The 26,636-nt window shown below is 41.4% G+C and overlaps 1 protein-coding gene and 1 pseudogene across 1 annotated transcript in view; one reads left to right on the forward strand and one right to left on the reverse strand.

Moving 5' to 3' along the window:
- LOC126355224 (prolactin-releasing peptide receptor-like) overlaps positions 1 to 26,636 on the forward strand; it is a 377,459-nt gene that overhangs the window by 68,247 nt on the left and 282,576 nt on the right. The gene's annotated exons all lie outside the window — the stretch shown is intronic.
- On the reverse strand, positions 3,021 to 3,139 carry LOC126357328 (5S ribosomal RNA; annotated as a pseudogene).

Consider the following 26,636-nt stretch of genomic DNA (forward strand, 5'->3'; position numbering starts at 1 on the left):
TAGTACGTCAAAAACTGAGCACACATCCAGCATTAAAACAGGAAGAAGGTGTACTGAACTGTGAAAAAAAAGCAAAATAGAAACGGTGAACAGTCCAAGGACAATAAACGCAATTAGAGCAGGATGAAAGAGCAATGGAGTGGTGGTTGGTAGCTCAGCGTGTTCGGTCAGAGAGCTGGCTGGTCTGTGTAATAAAAAACTGAGTGAGGGGACGACAACGAACTTCGACGGATGTCACGTGACGTCCGCTACGACCAAGTACATCGAACAATAACGAAGAAAATGCCAAAAAAAGTAAGTCATCACGCTGTTTCTCTGAAAAGCAGGAGCTCCCTCTTACTATTAATTTAATTTTTTTCACGACATTATTAACTGTCCGTCCGGTCACTGAAATGTTTATTCTCTCTCTGCAGTCTTCGGTTATAGAAAAGAGTCATGTGGTAAGAATACGTTAACCGTCGTAAGCAAATGTGACGAATACTGAGAGAGAGCTAGATAACACATAGACGTCTTACAGCAATGGAAACAACAATAAACAGGAGTTAACTGTTTTACAACAAAGAAATTCAAGATCCAAAACTTCAAAAATGTAACGCCACTTCAAAAAACGTGAAAAATATATGTTTTGACAGAGCACAGAGAAACTGTCTGACTGTGAAACTGTTGCAATGAGTTGTTGCAGCTTGTTTTCATCATTTCCTTGGGAATGATCACATTAACATTTATAGAAATACCTATATCGTACAAGGAGGCATATCTCACACACATACCAGTCGTACACATAAGAGGTTTGGTTGATTTGGGGGAAGAGATCAAACAGAGAGGTCACCAGTCTCATCGGAATAGGGAACGATAGGAAAGGAAGTCGGCCGTGCACTCTCAAAGGAACCATTCCGGCATTTTCTTGAAGCGATTTAGAAAAATCACGAAAAACCTAAGTGAGAGTGGCCGGACGCGGAATTGAGCCGTCGTCTTCCCGAATGCGAGTCCAGTGTGCTAACCACTGCATCGTACAAATTAGGTGTGTTAGCCGGCCACGGTGGCCGAGCAATTCTAGGCGCTTCAGTCCGGAACAGCGTGAATGCTACGGTCGCAGGTTCGAATCCTGGCTCGGGCATGGATGTGTGTGATATCCTTAGGTTGGTTGGGTTTAAGTAATTCTAAGTTCTAGGGGACTGATGACCTCAGATGTTAAGTCCCATAGTGCTCAGAGCCATTTGAACCACTTTTTGAATTAGGTGTGTCGATAAGGGATTCCTACCGTATGACACGCGTAATGTCACTAGTGCCGTGTATGACGCATCAGGCGTGTTTTCCAGTGGAGGATTCTGTTGACTTGACGCCTTGTCATCAAACATTTGCTGTTCCCATTCGAAAACCACTTCCTTTCGGCTGCCAGTAGAGTAGTTGTGTAGAATCAAACTTCATTATAGGTCCCTTCCTTATACCTCGCTGTTGGAAACGGACGTTACACCATGAAAAAGACACAAAATTAAATACAGCGAACGGCTGAAAAAATATCACAAGGGAGCTTTGAACAAGGCTCTCCCATTTCGTAGTCCAAAAACGTAACCACTCCACCCGGACGCTGTGTTTCTTCTACGCTCCTCAGTGCTGCACGTCTTGTTCTTGGACCGACCACTGTTTCTATCTTACGTTTTTTTTCACAGTTAGTTACACGTTCTTCCTTATTTCATGCTTGATCTGTGTTCCGTTTTTGACGGGTATCCACTGGGCCCTCTTACCACTAAATCTGAGGGGGTGCGAGAGGGAGTTCCCCTTGCGAAATGCATCTTTACATCATCTGTAGACCATTTTGTGTTATCCGGGGTGCACCTCAGTGGCGGCTACTGTGGGAGAGCACAAGAGCACGTGAACACCCTGTCACCTTGCAGATTTATTGGTTATTTTTCTTTGAATGCTGTTAAATGTAATACAGATCTGGTACTCTGAAAGACACAGCACTAAATCTACCGCGATATACTACGCTGCTACTCCTCTAGACTGAATGAAACTTCGCATCAGGGTCGCGAGCACTCCTTCAGGTGTACGTTTGAAGGAGCTTTTGCACATGCGCAACTGGCATGACGTATATGCCCTATGGGCCAAATACAAACAGATTTGATAAACAACGTGCACGTTTACGGCGCGCACAGCTAGCCCTCACCACTCAACTACGAGTTTGGGTCAATGCCACCAGGTGGTAGCACACTCCAGCACACTTTTATCCACGTTCACTTGGCATAAATCCCGCTAGACGGTAGCACACTGCTCAGATACGTCAATTCGTTCACTGTGGAGCAAAATTAGTTCGGACATCACTATATGTTATACTGATAGAAAAACCTATTTTGTGGGATTTTGAATGAGGTATAGTATATTAAGTTTTCGATTTCAACATGCAGTAATCCATTTAAGGCGCTGAGAACCGTAAAACACATCATCGTCGACTGTAAAACTGTAGCATTTATTCATGCTCCTGAAATCTGTTGATCTTTTGGTGTGTCATGCTTATCTGTGCTGTAGGTCCACATTGTACATATGAACTTTCACGAAAAGCTGTCTGATTGATTGCTCTGATGTTCACCTAAATGTGAGATCGACAACTGTGTGCTTTATCCCCTTATGAGTCTCAACGCTTCATTTGTATTCTAGTCAAGTAATGAAGTTGGTAGATAATGGGGCAATGGCTTGAATTGAATCATTTCCACAAACGCCAGTTTGTATTTGGAACTGGTTGTTTACTGTGCAGAAAACGTCTCTCGAGTGCAGTGTCAACATGAACGCTGTTGTTGTAAGCGCTTACAAAAACAAAGTCCGAAAACGCCTTGAAAGCCCAGCGGTACCTACGGGCCATCGTGTCCTACTCAGATCTTAGACGTCAAAAGATGCGGATATTGAGGAGCATGTGGTCAGCACACTGCTTTCCCTGCTGTAGTCACTTCTCATGGATGGTCCCGCTGATTCTCAGTCAAGTAGCTCGTCAATTGCCTCACAAGCGCTGCTGAGTGCACCCCGCTTGCCAACAGCACTCGACATTCCTGGGTGGTGACCCATCCAAGTGCTAGCAAAGCCCGACAGCGCTTAACCTCAGTGATCGGAAGGGAAGCGGTGTTACCACTGCGGCAAGGCCGTTGGCCTTTAAGCGCTAGTAGAAAAGAAAATTATCAGGAAAAGTTGGCCGCAAAGGAAGTGGGGTCTCCCAGACCAGATCCGTTGCCTGAAAAAGTGACGAAATCAAATGAACGCGACTAAAAACGAACATTTAACAAAGAAGTGTATAATAAGCGTAAGTTGTTGTGTGGGTACAGCGTACGAACGTCTGATTTTCAGCCCAGAGGTTCATTCGTTAACTAATACAGGCGTTTGGGAACTTGTAAATTGTCTTCTACCCATCCCGGCTTAGCGATTTTGCACATCGTGTCAATGTGATTTTTTACGCTTGTATTCCCTTTTGCCTCATTCATTTACTGGAGTTTTCATATTTCCTCCTTTCATTAGTTAAGTTTAATATCCAAGGATTTCTGATAGAGCTTATCTTTTTACCTATTTGGTTCTCTCCTCCCTTCACTATTTCCTCTCTCATAGCGCCCCACTCATATCCTATCATATTCCTTTCCCCTGTTCTTGTCCATCGTTGCCTAATGCTCCTCTCAAGAACTTCTGGTTCTTTCAACTTATCCATGTCCTATATCCTTAATTTCCTACTTTTTTGCAGTGTCTTCCGTCTTAATCTACATTTCATAATGCATAAATTGTGGTCACAGCCTACATCTGCTCCTGGAAATCTCATATTTACAGTTATATGTCTGATATCCTCAACTGTCTCCAGGTCTCTTCCTTGTGTACACCTTCTTTCCTGATTCTTAAACCAAGTATTAGCGATGATTAAATTAAGCTCTGTCCGAAATTCTGCCTGACGGCTCTCGTACATTCCTTTCCCCCAGTCCGCGATCACCTAGTAATTTTCCTTCTCTTCCTTTTGTGCTATCGAATTCCAGTCCCTCATCACTATTAAATTTCCGTCATCCTGAAATATCACAAAAATTTCTTGTGTTTCACATTTCTTCAATCACTTCATAGCTTCTGAAGCTATTTGAAATATAAACTTATACTGCTGTGGTGGGTGTGGGATTCGTGTCTGCCTTGGCTGCAATAATGCGTTCACTATGCTATTCGTAGTAGCTTAACCGCATTCCTATTTTCTTATTCCTTATTAAACCTACTCCTGCGTTACATCTGTCTGATTTTGTATTTACAACCGTGCATTCACCTGACCAGAAGTCCTGTTTCTCCTGTCGCCGAACTTCACTAATTTACACTTTATCTAACATTAACCTATCAATTTCCTAATCAAATTTTATAACCTACCTGCCCAGGTAAGTGATCCAACATTCCAGGCTCCGATCCGTAGAATGCCAGTTTTGCTTTCCCTTATGGTGACTTCCTCATGAGTAGTCCCCACCCAGAGATCCGGGTAGGAGACTATTTTACCTCCGGAATATTTTATCCCAAGAGGATACTATCATCGTTTAATTATACAGTAGACCTGCATGCTCCCGGGAAAAAGTACGGCTGTAGTTTCACCTTGCGTTCGGCCGTTCGCAGTAACAGCACGTCAAGACCATTTTGGTTGATGTTACAAGGCCAGATCAATCTGTCATGCAGACTGTTTCCCCTGCAACTATTGAAAAGGTTGCTGCTGCTGCTGCTGCCTCCTCATTTAAGGAACCACACGTTCGTCTAGCCTCTCAACATGTATCGCTCCGTTGTGATTGAGGCACGCAAGCCTGTGCAGCAGCTGCAAGGTCCATGGTGCATGGTACGCGGGAGAGGGTGAGGGGGTGGGGTTGCGATTTTAATACATATGAGATACACATTAACCGGAAGTTTATAGAAAATGTGACAATAAATTACCTCGGGCCTACTCTAACTCCCGGGCCCGCAGCGGGCGATAACATTTACAATTATAAATGTTGCGTACATATACATTTGCTAAAATAGTATAGAGCACTAACGCAGAAGCGACGACCAATATTCATATTTCGAGCGGCAGTTTTCTTACCTACATTGATGGCGGACAGCATTAGCATCTCTAACGGCGAAGTCGTATAAGAGCAGCAGCCGGCCACGAGAATAAGGATCGACGGCCATATAAAATAATTATCTAATTGTTAAAAGTAATGGTATGGCTGTGCGTCTGTTTGTGCAAATGTTTCCAAAATCGTTTAACATGGATCTTATGGTCAGTTCAGAGGGAGAGTTATCGTGAAGAAACTGAATTACGAATAGTGACAGAGGCGTAGTAGAATTCGCAGTAATAACAGAATTTGGTTACTTAAAGTTCAGAGGAACTACTAGCTAGAGGTACCTGATGTGTTTAGCTGTGCGAGTACCGTCAGTGAAATGCCGTCTATTGGTTCCCATCGTGAATCACTGAATTGCTAGTAAAGGAGATCTAACTATGTGATGATAAAGAGGGAGCCTAAATAATTCATCGGGTGGTAGGTTTATTTCATTGTTGGGACTGTACTGGGATCAAGAACTTATTGTTGATTCGGATTCGATTTAAGGACGAATGCTGATCTGGATTGTTCCATGTTTCGTAACTGTTCCTGTGCAGCAAGCTCACGTGAAATTGAGTATTGCTGCGTTCTTGTTTAAGTGGTTATCGCACTCTGAGCGAATCTTGTGTTCGCGGTGTCGATTTGAAGGTTTTGCACATGCTATGATGAAAGTCTGGTGAGCTCTTGGTGTAGAGGAGCGGACGGTTATTTACCACTGAGCAATAATAACTCAGTTTCCAGTATTTTTATTCGAACAGGCACTAGAGAATTTGGGAACGAAATTATTTATTGGTCATACGGTGTTGACTGGCCGTAAACTGTCAAGATGTCAATCGATTGGCACCAGTATTACAGGCGTTACACGGTTATGATTATTTTCCTTTTTTTAAACGGTGAGTGACCATTCAGCTAGGTAAATACAGCGTGTCACGATTTGCCAACACCTCAAGAGGCTTCAATTTTACATTGACTGTATAACCTCAGGGCCTAAAGTGGTGGTGGCACATAGGTTCTTTGTTTGTATTTTTTGGGAATTTTAAATCGCTCTTCTGGGGGACACGGAATTGCTAGCACTTGTCTACTGTCGTCAATATGCTATATATTAGAAAAACTCACTACAGTGGTTCGGTGCCGAAAACAGTCCCGAATCTTATTGAAAATAAGAGAATTTTCCACAGAAGTATTTTGCGTCCAAAAAAGGTATACTATAGAGGTTAAGTAACAGAAACATCTTTCACAAGTCTGTGACAGTAATTTAAATACAAAAATTTTATTGGTTTTTCACTGGTTAACGGAACGAAATTAATGAAGTTCAGAGATGCAACTAGTAAGCAGTACGTCTGCCTTGGTGATATTAATTTTATACAAAGTAAAAATAATGAAGGAAAGAAAATCTACACCAATAGCTACTTAATAACGAAAGAAGTACTGCAGAGTCAAATATTTGCTGAATAAAAATAAGTAATACATGATGTTGTTGTTGTTGTCTTCAGTCCTGAGACTGGTTTGATGCAGCTCTCCATGCTACTCTATCCTGTACCAGCTTCATCTCCCAGTACCTACTGCAACCTACATTCTTCTGAATCTGCTTAGTGTATTTATTTCCTGGTCTCCCTCTAAGATTTTTACCCTCCACGCTGCCCTCCAGTACTAAACTGGTGATCCCTTGATGCTTCAGAACATGTCCTACCAACCGATCCCTTCTTCTAGTCAAGTTGTGCCACAAACTTCTCTTCTCCCCAATCCTATTCAGAACCTCCTCAGTGGTTACACGATCTGTCCACCTTATCTTCAGCATTCTTCTGTAGCACCACATTTCGAAAGCTTCTATTCTCTTCTTGTCCAAACTAGTTATCGTCCATGTTTGACTTCTACACATGGCTACACTCCAAACAATTACTTTCAGAAACGACTTCCTGATACATAAATCTATATTCGATGTTAACAAATTTCTCTTCATCAGAAACGCTTTCCTTGCTATTGCCAGTCTACATTTTATATCCTCTCTACTTCGACCATCATCAGTTATTTTACTTCCTAAATAGCAAAACTCCTTTACTACTTTAAGTATCTCATTTCCTAATCTAATTCCCTCAGCATCACCCGATTTAATTTGACTACATTGCATTATCCTTGTTTTGCTTTTGTTGATGTTCAACTCATATCCTCCTTTCAAGACACTGTCCATTCCGTTCAACTGCTCTTCCAAGTCCTTTGCCGTCTCTGACAGAATTACAATGTCATCGGCGAACCTCAAAGTTTTTACTTCTTCTCCATGAATTTTAATACCTACTCCAAATTTTTCTTTTGTTTCCTTTACTGCTTGCTCAATAAATAGATTGAATAACATCGGTGAGAGGCTACAACCCTGTATCACTCCCTTCCCAAACACTGCTTCCCTTTCATGGCCCTCGACTCATCACTGCCATCTGGTTTCTGTACAAATTGTAAATAGCCTTTCGCTCCCTGTATTTTACCCCTACCACCTTTAGAATTTGAAAGAGGGTATTCCAGTCAACATTGTCAAAAGCTTTCTCTCAGTCTACAAATGCTAGAAACGTAGGTTTGCCTTTTCTTAATTTTTCTTCTAATGTAAGTCGTAAGGTTAGTATTGCCTCACGTGTTCCAACATTTCTACGGAATCCAAACTCATCCTCCCCGAGGTTCGCATCTACCAGTTTTTCCATTCGTCTGTAAAGAATTCGCGTTAGTATTTTGCAGCTGTGACTTATTAAACTGATAGTTCTGTAATTTTCACATCTGTCAGAACCTGCTTTCTTTGGGATTGGAATTATTATATTCTTCTTGAAGTCTGAGGGTATTTCGCCTGTCTCATACATCTTGCTCACTAGCTGGTGGAGTTTTGTCATGACTGGCTCTCCCAAGGCCGTCAGTAGTTCTAATGGAATGTTGTCTACTCCCGGGGCATTGTTTCTGCTCAGGCCTTTCAGTCCTCTGTCAAACTCTTTTCGCAGTATCGTATCTCCCATTTCATCTTCATCTACATCCTCTTCCATTTCCATAATATTGTCCTCAAGTACATCGCCCTTGTATAAACCTTCTGTATACTCCTTCCACCTTTCTGCCTTCCCTTCTTTGCTTAGAACTGGGTTGCCATCTGAGCTTTTGATATTCATACACGTGGTTCTCTTCTCTCCAAAGGTCTCTTTAATTTTCCTGTAGGCAGTATCTATCTTACCCCTAGTGAGATAAGCTTCTACATCCTTACATTTGTCCTCTAGCCATCCCTGCTTAGCCATTTTGCACTTCCTGTCGATCTCATTTTTGAGTCGTTTGTATTCCTTTTTGCCTGCTTCATTTACTGCATTTTTATATTTTCTCCTTTCATCAATTAAATTCAATATTTCTTCTGTTACCCAAGGATATCTAGCAGCCCTCGTCTTTTTACCTACTTGATCCTCTGCTGGCTTCACTACTTCATCCCTCAGAGCTACCCATTCCTCTTCTACTATGTTTCTTTCCCCCATTCCTGTCAATTGTTCCCTAATGCTCTCCTTGAAACTCTGTACAACCTCTGGTTCTTTCAGGTTATCCAGATCCCATGTCCTTAAATTCCCTCCTTTTTGCAGTTTCTTCAGTTTTAACCTACAGGTCATAACCAATAGATTGTGGTCAGAGTCCACATCTGCCCCTGGAAATGTCCTACAATTTAAAACTTGATTCCTAAATCTCTGTCTTACCATTATATAATCTATCTGATACCTTTTAGTATCTCCCGGATTCTTCCATGTATACAACCTTCTTTTATGATTCTTCAACCAAGTGTTAGCTATGATTAAGTTATGCTCTGTGCAAAACTCTACCAGACGGCTTCCTCTTTCATTTCTTAGCCCCAATCCATAATCACCTACTATGTTTCCTTCTCTCCCTTTTCCTACTGACGAATTCCAGTCACCCATGACTATTAAGTTTTCGTCTCCCTTCACTACTTGAATAATTTCTTTTATCCCATCATACATTTCATCAATTTCTTCATCATCTGCAGAGCTAGTTGGCATATAAACTTGTACTACTGTAGTAGGCATGGGCTTTGTGTCTTTCTTGGCCACAATAATGTGTTCACTATGTTGTTTGTAGTAGCTTACCCGCTCTCCTATTTTTTATTCATTGTTAAATCTACTCCTGCATTACCCCTTTTTGATTTTGTATTTATAACCCTGTATTCACCTGACCAAAAGTGATGTTCCTCCTGCCACCGAACTTCACTAATTCGCACTATATCTAACTTTAACCTATCCATTTCCCTTTTGAAATTTTCTAACCTACCTGCCCGATTAAGGGATTTTACATTCCACGCTCCGATCCGCAGAACGCCAGTTTTCTTTCTCCTGATAACGACGTACTCCTGAGTAGTCCCCGCCCGGAGATCCGAATGGGGGACTATTTCACCTCCGGAATATTTTACCCAAGAGGACGCCATCATCATTTAATCATAGAGTAAAGCTCCATGTCCTCGGGTAAAATTACGGCTGCAGTTTCCCCTTGCTTTCAGCCGTTCGCAGTACCAGCACAGCAAGGCCGTTTTGGTTAATGTTGCAAGGCCAGATCAGTCAATCATCCAGACTGTTTCCCCTGCAACTACTAAAAAAGCTGCTGCCCCTCTTCAGGAACCACATGTTTGTCTGGCCTCTCAACAGATACCCCTCCGTTGTGGTTGCACCTGCGGTACGGCCATCTGTATCGCTGAGGCACGCAAGCCTCCCCACCAACGGCAAGGTCCATGGTTAATGGGGGGTAATACATGATAAAAAAAGATATTTATTTCATGCCGAAACAAAACAGAGATAAAAGGTTGCGACTAAAATTGCATCACTGAATTATTCGGTTAACTCTTTGTTTGTAATTTTCGACGGATTTTATGAGCATATTGGCATTTAAGTATTATAGTATTGTATGTAAAAAAATTCTGCTCAATATTAATTTCGTATAATAGGTGGTTATTGAATTTGTATTTTAATTTGATAGATCATTGAGTGCTTCACGTAAATTTATCTCACTGAAGTCAACGAAGTAACGAAGGATCGACTGCCTGTTTAGACTCATCTTACTACAATTTGATACCAAAATTAATATTAAAGAGCTTATAATTACAATCGGTTATTTCCTGAACTAAATCAATTAAGGATCATTTCGATACATAAGCATACATCTTATTCATGAACAATAATGTTGAGTACCACTAGTTGCTGATATGTAACTAATATATAGCTTTTTACCCTATTACAAAACACAGACTGCTTATCAGTTGGTGTTACTTTCTGGAATGCGCAAACAAAGGAGTAAGAGTATTATTTCTGTAAGAAAAGCATTTACCTATAGCAATTGTAATCTATTCTTTGTCTTTAATTCCAACTTATTAATGATATCTGGAACCAATGATCAATATGCAGATCAGAGGCGTTTGTTCGAATAGTTACTTGTACGAAATTTCAAGCTGAATAAAATTTAAATCTTGGTTGGAACGGAGTGATATCGGTTATACAAGCAGGGTAAACTGAAGGTGCCCCACGACCAGATGGGAATTCGCCTTTATGTGGATAAAATAATGGTCTGATGTGACCAAACATCGATTAGGCAACTTGCTTCTCATTGTGAGACAACGGAAAAGTTGAACATACAAGTTATAGCAGAATCTGTTTCTCGTTCGATAATCTAAGACCACAAAGAACATGAGTAAACATTTATAATATTCTCGGTAAGGGTTATCACAGAAGATGAGTGTTGTTATTACGGCTTTGACAATGAGATAAAAAGCGAGGTCTCATTGTAATTATTTAGAAGTCAGTGGTTCTGAGCATTTAAAGAGTCTTCCCTCAGTATTGATGAGCTGTAAATATCATGCCAGCCCTTTGAGAAGACTGCGAGACAAATTTTGAAAGAAAGATCACTTTACTTGCAAGCCGATTCTGGTTCCTTTTTCGTGACAAGGCACATTTTGTTGTGTATCGAGAAACAGTTAATTTTTCTGCCCCAACCACCCTACTTCCTAAACCTATCTCCTTGTACTTCCTATTTCCTTCGAAAATTGAAATCAGATCTGAAAGGCTATCATTGACAGTATTAATGAGAATTCCTTACAAGCACTGAAGAACATTACAAAAGATGCTTTCCAGAACTGTGTAATGAAGTAGAAACAACACTTTCGTAATAGAGGAGGCAAGGGCTCTACATTTGTAAATAGATTAAAAATTTTATTTAAAAACTACGATTATTTTGTGAAGAGGGCTCGTATGGACATAGGTCATTGCATGAACAATAAATCGTACAGATAGAATGATATTTTCCCGCTGTTAGATAGTGAGACAGCTGCAACCCCGCCCTCCCCCCACCACCACCACACACTTAGAAAAAAGTTCTCGCATTAAGTCCCTGCAAACAGGACGTATTAATTCGATGGCAGTTTTAAGAAAGCCAAACATGCAACTGATAATGACTAGTATAACTAGAGCCATTTTTCGTCAAATCTAGCTTAGGTTATTTGTATGCGTTTAACCAAATGTGAAAGTTTTTCTTGCACACACCAACGTTAAAGGCAAAGTAAATCAATGCCCGTAACGGTATACACCCGTTCATGTTCACTGGAGACAGTTTCTCTAATTTGTGTAACAACAGTCTCCTGTTAGTTGAGAAGTATCGTGCCGAGATATCATAGTAGTTATGACGGTCTTCATTTTTATTTTACATAATTGTATCTTAAAGAGGAAAATAATTTTAATATCGATTTTTCGGGACTTTTAACATATCTTTGTTAATAACTTTTAAATTATGACTCGTCTACGAAACACGCCACAGTTCTTTCAGACATCCTTTAGACTATAGGTTCTTTGTAGTGATTATGCCTGCAACTCTTAGATGTACGCTTTGAGAGTAATCTCCAATCCCTCAATAGATTTCTGTTTGGGACCAAGTGGCTGTTTTGACGATCTTCGTGTTTCTCGTGATCTGTAACAATGGATGCGACCAGACAATACGTTTCCTGGAGCTCGTGTGTTGTGACTCAGTACAGAATGTTTCTGGACGGCACGTCAGTACCGAAAGTGTTTGATGGTGTGTGTCTGCTGATATTAATGTTCCCAGTTGTCTGACGTACAACAAGAGGCCAGAAATTTGATTTACAATGGAGTTCGACAAATTTTCGGCGTAGAATGTGTTTGTTTGAACTTTTTCGGTTTCTGTGAGTTGGCATGACGTCTCTGCATGGACTCCCTTTTGATGCAAGAAACTAATTTTTCATTTTCAGTCGCGCTATGAGAAAATACCTTACTTTCCATCCTTCGGGTATTAATGATCCACACTAGGCTTATTTTCGGAACCATTTTAACTCGCTGTCACAACAACAATATGATGGATATCAACTACTTGCACAATCAGGGCCTGAATATACTACTGCACAATTAGAAACTCACCAACGCAGAAATTAGTACTTTCTTAGGTAACTCACTCTTGCTGGGGCAACGCCAACCGTATTACTCCGACCTACAGTCATATTTCTTCCAAACTGCTTCACTTTGAAGAACGTCATGATTTACAGTCAAGAATTGCTGATGAAATTTCGTTATTGAACAACCAGTTTCGGTCCACGGAATATCATCAGGATCATAAAAGATTTACAACATCTTACTAAACGACATAAAATAATTGGCGTCGGGTAGTAAAACCGATGTATTCGTCACTTGTCAAATAGTGACTTTGGCAATCATAAAATGTGTCAAACAATGCACTCATTTATGTGCGTTAACGTTACAAACAGGGGAATTCTCCACACTCATGATCGACTGCGCAATTTATATTACTACTAGCTAACAAACTCTGTATTGCCCTAGTATTCTATTAGATATTCTATTTGAAACGAAAATATGTCATTTCAGTGTATTCGTGAAAATACATTTGAAATTATGAAACAGTCCTACAAAGAGGTGTGCATATTGTACAAATGTATAACAGCAGCAGCTATATTAAAAATACGATCCCGGACAGTTTCGGGAGCTGGACACAGATGCTCCGCTTGTCTACACGCGATTTTTTGAACGTCTCTATGGCAACGCCTCTTCATAGCGCCCTTCGCAGTTGAAGGCTGTCTGAAGTACTGCCAGGAGTTGGAGGCTTCCTCAGTTTCACTCGGCTGTATGAGTGTCGTAGTCGAAAAGGATAAATGTATTAAAACTTCTTGCATGATGTGGCTATTCTTTAAGCATCCCAATGTTTGTGGTATATCTCTTGAAGTATGTGTTGTGCAATGATGTATTTGCTTAAGCACATTCGGCGGCATATGTGATACTGTCTGCGAAATGTGTTGCAAATAGAGCTAGTAGAAAAACAGTAACAGATTTGAGCGTTGAGCGTGATGTGGCAGTTTTTCATATATCTCAGTGTTCATGACGCAATATCTCCTGGACAATGTTATGTAGGAGGTCGTTACCACACAGTAATTGTTGCCTGGACATGTGGAACACACACACACACACACACACACACACACACACACACACACACACACATACATACATACATAAAATGTATGAATTTGATAACAGTGACACATTCATGGATTTTATTGTATGACGCCAATGATTTGTTATCGTCTTTATGATGTAAACGTTTTTATGAAACTCATTACGACCACTTGCTTAATAGAGTATTGATTCACCTTTGTAACGAAATACAGGAACGATTTCGAGTGGAGTGAATTGGACACATAACTGCTAGGTTTCCGGAGGTACGCAGCATCAGACGACTGCGCACAGGTCACACCAGTTCCATTAATTATGGGCCGGTAGGTAATAGACAGTCCACTGTAGCATGATTTCGGCCTTGTGACGATGTCATTGCTGTCGGGGAAGACATAAAAGGATGAAAGGGGTGCAGGTGGTCCGCAGTAATGTTCACGTAGTTCACAGATGGCTTCGATTACTGCCACAGGTCAATGTCCCCCACGCTATACTTGTAATACTGCATTCACCACCCTGCTTCCGTTAGAGCAACCGTTTGCCTGGATGACGGCTTTTTCCGAAACGTTTATAGGCTTGATGTTACAATAAACGTGATTAACCTTACCAATTGACACGTTTGCATTGATTCATGGCCAAGTCTCGACAATCCAGTGTCCTTTACAACTGTAGCTGTCGGTGTCCAACAAAGTGCGCCGAACGGTGTCCTCTGGATGACTTGTGTCTGCAAAAGTTCTGTACTTTGCCATCAGATCTGCCACACATTGTCACCTAACCATGTTTACAGAGCAGGAAAGCACAGTCTCCAGGCTATACGATAAGGACGCTCAACATCTTGTTGCCTAATGGTGGTTTCACTGTCCTTCAACCACCTTCCATAGATGCTCAAGACAGTAGTTCGCGAACAACCGCTCAGCCACACCGTCCGAGATAGTCATTCGCTTGTGTCGGTATATGACAATCTGACTTACCAATGCTATTTATGTTTCCTTTTTCTCCTCAAGAAAGATTTCTCGTTCCTCTCTGTTCCAGCCCTTCTGTTTTCCTTACCGCGTCATGTGTCCGCAGCATCACGAAGTAGTATTCAGTCTCGCGGTGGGTAGTGGCCATAACGCTTTTTCTCATTAATCCACATTTAAAAAGGGCCATATACGAGTGAACATATCTCGGCAAAACCTCTCTCTGACGAACCTTTACTGTACATAACACGTACACGACACTAAATAATGAAATAGCTACACAGAGACAAATTAGAATATACACCTGGTAATATTCGTATATGAAGTAAGATAGTTCGTGGCTGGCTGTTGTGGTAGACGCCACGTAAATCATTTATTTAGACCTATAATTAGACTAAATTAGCATATAAATGAAAAACAGATATTCCAGCAAATTAACACATATGCGATGACGACACAAAATTTAAACTGAAGACACACAATAAATAACACTAACTGTAGAAATAATGACACACACATAAAGTAGAATAGAAACCTGTCAACAGATTAAGTAGGATACATCGTGGCTAGTTATTGTACTCGTCGACACTTTAAACCATAATTAGATTAAATGACCATGTAATACCTGTAACACAAACTGTCTAATTAACATACATATAGTGTATAAACGCTGACAAAACTTAGACATTACAACAGCCACGCTTCTATTAAAACTGACAGTGAGATGCACTGCCCAGGGACGTCGGTCTCGAGGATACATTCCGAGACCACCTCCCTGAGTAGAACCGGTGAAGGGACGACTACCTTCAATACCAATCTCTCCTCTTTCGGAAAAAATTAAAATTTTGTAATTTTCTACTTTAAAATTTCATCTGTCATAATTTCAAGGAACAATTACGGCTGTATTTTACGCAAAAACGGACAGAATATCTTCTTTCAGCCTAATCTGCACGTCGTACTGTGTCGTCAACGGTGCCCACGACATCAGGTGGTTAGCGTACTCGAATTTCGCTGCTTAGTGCTTAGTGGGGCAGTGGATACTGAATAAATGGACTGACTTGCCTGGGTCACGACGGCTCGCACAGAACTTATCATATGGCGGGCTCCGGTTATCTAAACGCAGCCTTGTACCTTCAACTTGCAAATATACAGGGCGTTAGGGCTATAATGTAGATACTTTCCCCGTGGGTAATAGCTCAGTTACTGACGTGTGGATGAGTACAGAAGAGAGCATAGTCTATACTGACAGATGTGGTCCACCTCGCGGTGCAGTTACGATAGTGCAGAAAACATCAGGTAGTAAATTAAGGGGTGTGTTTGCTGGGTGACTGTTAGCTGCAGGGAAAAATAACTGACACTCTGAAGTTGGTACATACCAAGGTACCAATGCTCACGCATCTGTACCTGCTCCCCATCACTCTATATGCTTATCCTATGCGTAACAATCTTTCTAGGCACTTATTTAAATGTTGATGTACTTAAATATTTAACAGACTTTCAAAATATACTCAGTAAATTTATTGTCAAATGGGTCTGCGTTAAATGCCGAGCTGTAGGCTACAAAAGCAAATAAATAACTCGATGTAGACATTAACGATGAGCATTATACAATCATAAATTGCGTTTGATAACAGATGTTGTTACTGATGTAATGAAGTATCGTAAATTGTGGATAATCTCTTACTTGTCTTGCTCCTTATGTGAAGCGTGCGATGGCGGATGTAAAATTGTAGCACAGTCGGCTTCGAATGATTTTTTTCTCACAACAGTATTAGTTCTCTTGTACTGAGTCACATGTAAGTTTCTCCATCTGTTATATTTACGTTTGGGCCACGATGATCTACGATGTTACGAGCGCGTCTCTAAATTCGTTCGATGTCTGCTGCTTTGTCTGCTTTATCAGAACTAGCGTACTTCAGAAATCGTCACACCAGCGGCCAGTATGCAGTGCCCTTTATCGGAACTCGCAGTTTCCCGAAATCCTCCTTAGACGCAGGACAAGGAAAGGGATTAATTTAAGTAAAACACGTGGAAGAGTGACCCAACTTAATGCGCCCCTTTTATTTTTATTTTTATTTAATAAGTAACAGTTACCAAGATACCTGTCAAATACGTACATATATTTAAGGTTTTAAATTAAAATCGCGATGCATAAGTACATTTCCATTATAATTAAAATTACAAGTGGTACTCGAAGAACGTGTCAGCTGTGCAATTCAATGGTGGCCCGATTACAAACAGTTAATTGACAAAACAAACCTACAGCGTCACTCTGTTCCTTCGAATAGCACCGCAACTGTGGGCTAATCCCACAACAGGACTTTAATATAAGTTTAACAAACATTAAATAAAATACATTAAAATGCATACATGTCCGCTGGTTATTCTACTCTTATATAGACAAACGGCAAAGCTGGCCGAACGCTACTCCACGTGTAAAATCCGAAGCGAACACTAGCACTTCACATATTGGCCACACGCCTGTCACATATGAATCAAGTTAAGTACTTAGGTAAATTACCGGGCCTCTAAAACACTAATAAAATGATAATGACAACTAAACCCTCTATTTTTATGAAACTCAGTGCTGATTTTGCCCAAAGGCTTTCACCACACTGCCAAAAGAACCTTACAATAAAGGAAACACTGGGTAAACTACTTCCTGATCCGGCGACACCCTCGCCACGGCACGATACCAAAAGAATGACACTAAGCGACACAACTTCAGGATGGAACGGGAGATTCGCAGAAGCGCGTGTGACCCGCCAGACGCCTACGCCCCGTGCGACGAAGCAAAATGGAAACGCGTCCCTGTCCCGCACCAGCAGAACAGCGACGTGTCAACCGCTGCCGATACGAAGATGTCAACATACACCAAACAACAAATTTCATGGAAATTAACACACACAGCCATACACAGCTGTTCTTAAACGGCCAACTAAAGAGTGTGTTCAAGGAAACCAACTACTGAAACATCATTAGAGAAGCGCACTGCTCATGAATAATGCAGATTAACCTTCTTAGCAGTAACAAGAAACAATGTACGAGGTCAGTTACAAAAATATATAATAATTCAAACAAGATTACATAAGTTAAGTTTAGGGGCTGTTAACGACTAATATAAACTATAATTTGGATACGCACCAAATGACAGATGGCCGGTTACAATGTATACCTATAACCCGAAGGTGTCCTCAACACACAGTAACATAGTGCAAATACACACACACACAGACACACATACATGTGCTTAATTTTATACTGAGCGCAAGCAACTTTAGTTACAGGCAGTATCCAGTAATTCGCCCCATAAAAGGACCATAAGATCTACAACAAACAAAAATTACAATCAGCAGTATCAAATAATTCTCGATGCTAACAAAAAATGATTTCAAGTACCAGATTAAAATTGCAGAGTACTAGGTTGGTGCTTACAGAACCCTCCATATTGACCTACACAGTCACTGAAAGACACAAAAGAGCCGGTTTCCTGGCCGGCTCACTCCGGGGCAGAATTAAAAATCTTTAAGTATAGTACTTACTGAACAGTCTTCATGAATAATTTCAATAAATGCCAAGGAGGCCAATAGCTTAATGACTCCAGGTAGGCACCGAATAATACTGCCGTCCTGCTCGTAGCTGCTTACAAGTTGTCCAATACATCTCGGCGTATTTAGCACACTACAGTTGACTGATGCGCTTCGTAACCAGGTTGCACGTGGCGAGAGCCGCTACTTCCACGCTAAAATCAGCGGTAACAACGATCAACGCTGCAGGAAAACGCGGGCCCCCTAGCGCTAGGTCAGTGGTTTCAACTTGCCGCAGTCGCCAGAACGCCGAGAACAGGCACACCCGTTAAGCTCCATGCCCTCACGTTACTCACTACAACACACAGGCCCAAAGAGGACACATAAACAAGCAAAGATGATACGACAGTGGGCAAAGTCGATGGAACGCGCGCACAAGTGACGCCAGTAGGGTCGTGCGTGCACCCTCACACAAGCCGCCACGGCTCACCTCCCTAGATATGCAACTCCCCATCTGTATTGTTTAGTTCTGTAACCATACGTTCGTCCCCTTTCACACCGATCCGCTGGAGATGTAAACGACGTGGAAGGCTCCAGCAGTTTACCACTATTGTTGTAATCGGATTCTGTTCGGTTCATTCTTGTTACGAGCATTTCCTGTCGTCTACCAGCACTGACAGAGACCTGCGTCTCAGTACGGCAAGTGGATGTTTCAAATGGCTCTAAGCACTATGGGCCTTAACATCTGCGGTCAGCAGTCCCCTAGACTTAGAACTACTTAAAACTAACTAACCTAAGGACATTACACACATCCATGCCCGAGGCAGGATTCGAACCTGCGACCGTAGCAGCCGCATGGTTCCGGACTGAAGCGCCTAGAACCGCTCGGCCACCGAAGCCGGCACGGAAAGTGGAAATGTTGTTTAGTTCGCGATGCCTTTCCATTCGATCGCCCAACGATCATAAGACTCTACAGACAACAGCATTGTCAGTAAACATTTGTGTGTTTAACTTTTTCCTCTGGCTTTTATCAATTGAGATAGTGATTCCTTTGATGACATTAACAAAATCATCTATCATGACAGTCATACGCTGCGTTAAAATAATTCTTAATTCACTGCCGATTTTGATCTGTTGATTATCTTCAAATATCTTTTCGGTAGCTGTTTTAATTACACTGTGAAGTCATATACTATCACTAAATCGTTTAGTCCACGTTTTCATTATGCAGTCTGGGTGACTCTACAAAAATAATTTTTCGCTGTCCAATACTAAGCCCATTCCTCCCTATTTCCAAAGATATAGCATCGAGTTCTGAAAAATTATTTTTGTGGAGTTACTTAGAACACGAAAACGAAAAAGGAAATGAACGAATATGTGGATTTAGTGGTGTTTACGTTGTACCTAAAATGTATTTCATGAAGATAAACGAAAATGATTATAAGATCGACAGCAGCAGTAACTAAGGAATTGTTTCAACACAAGTTCTTCATTATTTGCGCTGCATCTATTGATGTGGATTTTACAAGCTATGCATACATGATTGGTTCGAGTGTAAATTTGCATGCTACACTTACAGTAACTTAAACGTAAGGTGAATTAGTATATGGGTGTGTAACTACTCACATTACAAGTAAAGTTTAACAGCAAAATTAACATATATTGTTCAACGCTGATTTTCTGAGAGAAATTTCATTTGTCACTGATGAAGAATACAGAGATCGCCTTTTTTCTACTGGTATTTGTGCAGAGCAAAACCCGTTTTAGGCTTCCCTGATCTACCTTCGTAACTATAAAATGTTAGCCACTAGGCGAGGAGGTTCAGTGGATTACACTGAACTTGTATTCTGGGATGCCATCTTTATAAACCTTCCCCTCCCTGCAGATCTAGATTTCCGGCTTTTCTCTAAAATACTTTCTGGCGAATGCTGGAATTGTTCCCTTAATCCTTTGAGTACCAGTTGTTTACGACTGGAGCACAATCTTTCATTTTTTTTTTAAAGTAGGCTGCCTTTCGTATGAATCCACCGATGTATTGCAAGACAGACATATAGTGGTACACATATGTACTTCTACGAATGCATTGCACTGCAGCAGAGTTGCCGCGGGATGATTGTGAGAAATTGTGACAAATAGCTTTTTTTCTTTTTAATAGTGATCACATAGAGGGTATCATTGACAGTGAATGTAAGTATATCTAAAGTTAATGTGAGGTAAATATGAGTTTGTACTTCTGCTCTTACGAATTATTTCTAAATGAAACCACTGTAGCAATATTTACTTTTGATATTTTTGCTTGTTATTTAGGACTGTAATACGTTTGAGGTATTATCAGTTCACAGAAGTTTCATGATGTGGGATTGTTTCAAGGAAAAATGTGAAACTGCGTTCAAATATATCTAATGAAACGATGGGTTCTTGAAACTATACGTTCCGGTGGTTGCAAATTGAAACCACAACTTTAAAGCAACTGATTGATTATTTTTTGTCAGTTTCTTCTCGTATTCGTTGTTTATAGTGATAATGAAGGTTAATTTTGTGAAAAATTTAAAACAGTAGACCAAAGTGAAATCATCTCTTTAAAATAATTGATTGTTTAGTTTTTTGCTATATCTCGTAGTCGTTGTTTACCATAATCATAAAGGTCAGTTTTGTGAACAATTTTAAAATTAAACTTTTGTATGTTGTTGGGCTCAGAGTGTTAGGAAGGCTCGTGGCCTATTTTGGGCCCCATTCTTGTCTCATCAGACCTTGTTCTGTGTATACGTTGAATACTAAAAATCTTTATGCATGAGGGTACCACTCCCAGTAATTATCGAGAGTAGAAGCGTCATTCAGATCGGATTACTTATCTCAGTATTTGTAATCTCATATATTTGTTCGGTTGCATCTATCTAAAGCTGCGCCAGTCTTTCATTGGACATAAGAGGTTTTGTAATAGGGCTTTTTCATTTGCTTAAGAGCTCTGAGGCACCATCTGCATGAAAGATTTTAATGATGCCTAAGGCCGACATTCTTCCTTTACTTGAGTCACAGGTAGGCACTGATTCACACAACCGCTTCCTCCGTTGATGGTAGAGCATTTTCAGAAATATTTACAGCCGTACATCGTCATTAAACTCGTGTTTATTCTACATTTTGTTTGTACAGAAGTAGAGGATTATGAGGCCTTCGGTAAATATTTCCCAGAGCGTGTTGTGTTCTCCTCCCGAGTTTAGAGCCGCGTCCTGCTAGCCGTTCCCGCCCACGAGAGGTCGTGTACGCCCGAAGAAATAGCACCCAGTCGTAAATTCTGTCCGTATTCTCCGGCGATGATTCGGCGTGTAAGCACTGCGCAAGGACGGGGGGGGGGGGGGGGGTGCACCGACGCGGGGCGGGAAGCCGCGAGGAAAGCGAGGCGAGCCTCCGTTCCGTAAAATAGCCGCTGTTTGCCCCCGCTTGGGAGCACTTGCCGCTGTCACGTATTTTCGTCTTTAACGAGGCGACAACAAAGAGTGAGACGGGCTGGGGAAGGGGATCGCCGCCCGGAGGTTTACGTTGGCCGCAGGAATAGACGCCGGCGGCAGCAGGCAGGCGGTGCCGCTCAAAGCACTGCCGCGGACCGCTGGACAGGCAACGTCGTCGCCACTTTGCGAGCGTCTGCTCTCCAGTGTCGCCGGAGGCTTTCATCGCAGCGGCTGCCTCTGCAATTGCCGGAGAGCCTGATGATAGTTTGTATACTAGGGTGCTGCCAATTTTTTTTTACAATTTTTTTACTGCTAAAAAGGATTTTATCTGAGACGAATACCACACTGTTGTATTCACCAAATAAGTTTGGTTGCCAACATAAAGGTAGTAGGAAAGAACTCCCTACTACTAATTGCTGAATTAAGATAACGTGTATCCATCCTCTCGCCAATTTATGTTGTTTTAGCTGAGTACCCGGCATTGCCCAGGGATGTATTTTATTCAGTCTTCTATTAGTCAATCTCCTCCTTATCCCCTCTCTCCGTCCATCTCCTCCTCAAACCCTTGTGTTAAATTATCCATCCCGTCTCCCTGTCCACCAAATTCACCCCTCCCACACTCTCTCTTCATCTCCCACAGAACCTCTCTCTGTCCACTCCTTCTCCCCCTTACTCTATCCACTTACTGTTCCTCCCTTCCTTCTCTGTTCATTTGCTACTTCCTCTTCTGTCCATCTCTTCCCTACCCCCTTCTCTTCATCTGTCTCCTCCCTCCTATCAATTTCCTCCTTCCACTGTCTCTGTCCATCTCCTTCTCCCCCCCTCCATCTCCTCGTTTTTCCTTTCTCTGTCCATTCCCACCTCTACCACTCTCTTTTTATCTCTACTTTCACACCCCCTCTGCCTATTTCTTCCTCCCTCTATTTCTGTCTATCTCCTCCTCATTCCTTTCTCTGACTTCCTCCTCCGACGGCCGGAGTGGCCGAACGGTTCTAGGCTCTACAGTCTGGAACCATGCGACTGCTACAGTCGCAGGTTCGAATCCTGCCTCGGGCATGGATGTATGTGATGTCCTTAGGTTAGTTAGGTTAAAGTATTTCTAAGTTCTAGGGGACTGATGACCTCAGAAGTTAAGTCCCATAGCGCTCAGAGCCATTTGAACCATTTTGAACTACTTCCTCCTCTCTCTGTCTATTTCCCGCTCCCCTTCTCTCTGTCCATCTGCTCCTACATCTCTCTCCACCTTCTCTGGCCCCCTTCTCTCCCTAAGTTATCACGCTGACCCCAATGAGAACATTTACTTCCAGATCGTAACTTATATGGTTTCCAAATTTGGCCTTTATCGTTCTAAGAGATTAGCGTAAGGTTTTACCCTTGGCTTTGCCCGCGTACGCGCATGTTAAATATATTTCACAAAAATGTAACGTTTTCACAAGTACTTGTGCACATCTTGAGAGAATTTCGCCTTGAGATTTCATTTTCACGCAGCTTAATACCTATGACGTATCTCCTGAACTATTTGCTGTGCAGTGATATAATTTTTCAGGTGCATCCAGTGGTATACGTGGCTGTTGTCTGTGAAATCTGTTGTGAATAGAGTTAGTAGTAAAGAATTAGTAAATTAAATCTCCGTGTTTTATGCTGCAGCTTTGCTGCATGAACAGCGAAAATACAGGGTGTACATAAAGTCTGGGATCACTTTCAGTTATTTATTGCACAAGAAATAGACATTGTACAGATGTCATACATATTGCATTAGCGATAATAAGCGATAGACTGTTTGTTTTCGTTATTCTGTGGGAGTTGTCGCTGAGAAAGTTTCGCAAGGTGTTGAAATGATCTGTAAGTTTCATGGAAGTCACTAAGTGCTCTCTTTCTGAAGTACTCGATGAGTCGAATATGGTTGTTCGCGCATTGTGGGTTAAACAGATTTTTCACTCCCACCCCCTTCTCTTTGATGATTTCCGGACAGTCTGTGATATGTGCACCACTTTTGGTTGACAATGGATTAAGGGAACAGTAAACAAACAGCACAGGGCAGAAAGTAGTTGCTATATTGAGGTAACGTGCTTGCACGCAACAGCCGTCGTGCCACAGGGCAAGAATGAACTAGAACAAAAATGATGTCAGCAACCTATTGAGTAACAATTAACAGCCATGTCAAAAACCTAATACGAAGTAGTACGCACATCAAGAAACGTTTTTCTCTACATTTATATCAGTACTCCACAAGCCCCTTGACGGTGTGTAGCGTGGGGTACTTTTGCTATCACTAACTGATCATACCTCTCCCTGTTTCACTCGCGAATTGGGCGCAGGAAGAATAACTATCGGTAAATCTCTTTATTAGCTCTAATTTATCGAATTTATTCGTTCACTCATTTGACGAGATGTATTTGGGAGGAATTATGTGTTGTTTGGAAAGTAGTCTCTCTAAATTTCAGTAGTAAACCATTCCGTGATGCACAACGCCTTTCTTATAGCGTCTGCCACTGGGATTTGTTGAGAATATCTACAACGCTTTCGTGCCGACCTAACGATCTCGTGACGAAACACGCCGCTCTTCGTTGGGTCTTCTCTATCTCTTCTATCAGTGGTACCTAATAAGAGTCCCGGAATGACGAACAACACTCTTGAATCTGTCAAACAAGCACCTTGTAAGCCATTTCTTTAGTGGTTTCCGTAAGGTACTTCCTATGAAACTGTCTGCCATCTTCTTTTCCCATTAGTTGTGTTCATTCTATTAACGATCGGTCTGGATACTTACACCTAGATACTTTACAGCGGGTGCTTTCTCCAGCAATTTGTAATCAATAGTGTAGTTGTACGATAATGGATTTCTTTTCCTATGTAGGCGCAATATGTTACACTTATATATCTTCAACTGCCAATACCTGCACAATTCATCAATCCTCTGTTTAGTCATTTCGCAAATCGATACTATCTTCTGGCGTTGCTACTTTATTACAAACAACTGCATCATCTCGAACGGTTTTAAAGGGCATCCGACGCTTTCTACTAGGTCATTTATACAGCAAGTTTCAGGATGAATAGTAAATATTTTAGGAGGTGGCAGTATAGACGAATTGCAATAACAATGTCACATGTGTCCCATTTTTGTTGAGTACAGAGATACAGATGCTAGTACGTAACCCAAAAAAACTTAAAGCAAAGGTAAATGAAGACGTTCTCAGTTGATTTTCAAAAACTTCACCACCATCTTCAATGCACTTTTGATTCTTTTGATAACAACAGGTGCAACTCTTCTGAGGACTTCTTTTGCTTGCCTCTTAGAGGGCTGCACTACTCATAATCCTAACTATAAAATCGGCTCTTGTGACTACTTTTTCTTTGTAGACTTTGTCTTACTACCATCCACACCGGCAAAAATCCGAAGGGGTTGAGGTCGGGGGAACTTGGTGGCTAAGAAACGTGCCCGTGTGTACCGATCCATCTCCCGGAGCAAATCAGCTTTAGATGATGTGTCACCTGACGACTACAATGTGCAAGAGCCCCGTCATTCTGGATGAACATACGCATTCTTGTACCCAAAGCAATCTCTTCCACTAATGCTGGAAACTCATTTTCAAGGAAGTGTAGATTAAGGGGCCGTATAAGACGATACGATACCACAACAAGCCCAATAAACGGACGGTCTATCAACGCACACCACACATTTACAACAGAAGCGTTCTTGGAAATGTGTCTGCACAGTAGCATGTGGGTTTTTTTCAGACGACTGACGTGAATTATGAGTGTTATTGAAGCAGTCACGAGTGAAAGTGGCTTCATCAGCGAAGAGTGAAAATGGGATTACCAAGCGATTTTCAAGTATCCAGTGACAAATTTTACTTCGTCTCCTACTCGAAGATGTTGAATGATCCGTAAATGATTTGGATGGAACCCGTGCATATGTAACGTCCGCCATTCTATTGCCTCTATGTGGAACACCTATACGTGCAGAAATTCTACGTGTGCTTGTTGAAGGATTACGTTCCACCGACTGAATAATGTCTTCTACTTCATCCACAGTCTGTTCATTTACACGTTCAGTTGCAATATGATTGCTGGTACTGTACCTGTATTATTCAGTGTATTGAACAAACGTTTGAATATTCGTGAACATTCTTGAACTTAATATTCTGCGCTTAGGAAATCGTATGCCGGATTCTCCACATGCAGCAGCACCGTTTCCATTCCATATCGGCATACTCAGGATTTGTTATAACGTGCGACTTGTTTAGACGCTACAACACAGTAGATTTGGCGAACAGATGAAAACGGTAACTTCAGTGTAAACTAAGGCACAACTTCACAATGTGAACATCAACATCTACTGCTGACATTCGATAAATACACCCACAGCAGCCCATAGCAAACGGCGTACCAACACGCGAAACGAAAATGCATTTAACTCAGGTGTATCTGTGTACTTACAAGGAAAGTACTTGGGCTCGAACAAACAGATCTGTATGAACGTTTGGTTACAGGACCATTATGTACCTCTGAATGTGCTGGTGGGTGTCATTTTTCTGCAAAACTCTGCAGTCATGCTCTAGATATCACTGTAGATGTAACTGTAGACGCCATACGCAATGCAGCAATCTTAACTATAAATGTAAATGCGGAATGTCAATAAAATGCTCCGAGCAATATGAATGACTGCAAAACGCACAGTGAAGAAATGCAAGTTGAGGGCATGGCGTATTTGCACATTCTATAATATCAGTGTTCAGTGACACACACTTCAGTGACACTTTTGAAGTTGTTCACTGGTTCACCAATATCGTAGCCAGCGTTCTGCCACGTGTAATGAAGCATTGGCCTGTATGCTCCCGCAGATAACTGTAAATGACAGAATGCATATTCATGATAAAGAATCTGTCGTGCAATTTTGACTGCATATTACTGGAACGTATTTTAATGAAGTCTGTTATTCTCTTGGCATATATTTTATATTGCCTGAAGAAATACACATCCAGATGGTGTGCATATTTTGTAGTTTTAGGCGGAATGATTTTCAAATCTACATGTCTTCCGCCAGATGCTTCCAGTAGTACTCGTTCATCCTTATGTCCAGACCAGGAATCACAAAGTACTAATGACTTTCTCGACAAATTTGGATTCATAACTGACAGAAAAAACGTCTTCAGATGTTGTTTCGTCATCT

The sequence above is a fragment of the Schistocerca gregaria genome, chromosome 3 (genome assembly GCF_023897955.1).
Source record: "Schistocerca gregaria isolate iqSchGreg1 chromosome 3, iqSchGreg1.2, whole genome shotgun sequence".
Classification (NCBI taxonomy): domain Eukaryota; kingdom Metazoa; phylum Arthropoda; class Insecta; order Orthoptera; family Acrididae; genus Schistocerca; species Schistocerca gregaria.